We start from the raw sequence: 1,317 nt of genomic DNA, 5'->3' as shown, positions 1-1,317 counted from the left end.
CGCACCGCACTGCGCCAGCGCACCCCCTTTAGTACCGGGTCGTGGCACCAACCTATACTAAAGGGGGGGGCCTTTAGTACCGGTTGGAGCCACCACCCGGTACTAAAGGGGGTGCGCTTCCCGCCGCTTGGCCTGGCCAAAACAGACCTTTAGTACCGGTTGGTGGCTCCAACCGGTACTAAAGGTCCATCCTATATGTACAACATTTAATAAAATTCAGTTTCCCTCTGTTTCTTCCCTCTGTTTCCTCCCTGAAGATATATTAAAGGTCCATCCTAATATTAGCTTGCACTCATTGACTAAAGGTTTAACCACCTGAATTTCAGGTTGTTGTCGAGGAAATGAATATCTTGACAACAGTCTTTCTTCGATACGACAACCTGAAGATATATTATAACAACAACATACTGGCCACCATACCAATTATGAATTTTTACAGGAGTCCAGATATGGGAGAAGGAATTGACTTCTATATTCATGTTGAAACACCGGTAGGGAAACTAGCACTCATGAAGGAAAGAATACTACGGTACGTAGTAGTGCCTTTATCCCATGGTTTGATCAAATTTTATTTGTTAACAACTGAACTATGCACATGTTGACAATTAACGTTAAATATAATGTTGGAAGTTTCCCTGTGTTGCTTGTGTAATTTAGCAGATCTAACTAACCAATTTTTAAACTTGTGACTCCGGTTACATCAACAACAAGAAAGAGCATTGGTACCCAGGGGCGATGGTTGTCCTAGGGATGTGGATGAGACCAACAAGCTGAAAGTATCCATATGGCTCTGTCACACGCTCAACTTCCAGGACATGGGGATGAGGTACGTGAGGAGGGAGCTGGTGCTCCAGGAGATGATCAAAGTTCTCAAGGACCTTGACATTGAGTATCGGATGCTACCACTGGACGTGAATGTGCGGAATGCGCCTCCTATTGAATCCACAAGGATGCCAACAACATGGAATTATTCCTGAAGCACTGAACATTCATGGGGCATTTCCTATCCGGTTCGAGCGGTGAGAGCTACAAGAGCCTTTTCTAGCAACTGGCTAGTAGAACATGACATGAGATGTTAGCGTGCCTAAGGCAGATCACTTGGTTTGGTCTGTAATTAGTGTGTTGTTTAGTATGTAAGCTTTGGAACACAATAATTGATCAATTTCAAATATTTTCCAAGCATGTATAGAACACGCACACGTGTGTGTATGTATGCCATTGTGTGCTTCCATTCAAGGTGGGACTCAGGTTTGGTCGGGTTGGCACGATGTGAGCCCGATGTGCCTCGGGCTGTAGCGATGCCATATCATCCTGGCC

The 1,317-nt window shown here is 44.9% G+C and overlaps 1 pseudogene; it reads left to right on the top strand.

Moving 5' to 3' along the window:
• Positions 1-326: 326 nt before the first annotated feature.
• LOC119345455 lies at positions 327-977 on the top strand (annotated as a pseudogene).
• Positions 978-1,317: the final 340 nt, after the last annotated feature.

The sequence above is a fragment of the Triticum dicoccoides genome, unplaced genomic scaffold (assembly GCF_002162155.2).
Source record: "Triticum dicoccoides isolate Atlit2015 ecotype Zavitan unplaced genomic scaffold, WEW_v2.0 scaffold238840, whole genome shotgun sequence".
Taxonomy (NCBI): Eukaryota; Viridiplantae; Streptophyta; class Magnoliopsida; order Poales; family Poaceae; genus Triticum; species Triticum dicoccoides.
This window is presented reverse-complemented; position numbering and strand designations above follow the sequence as displayed.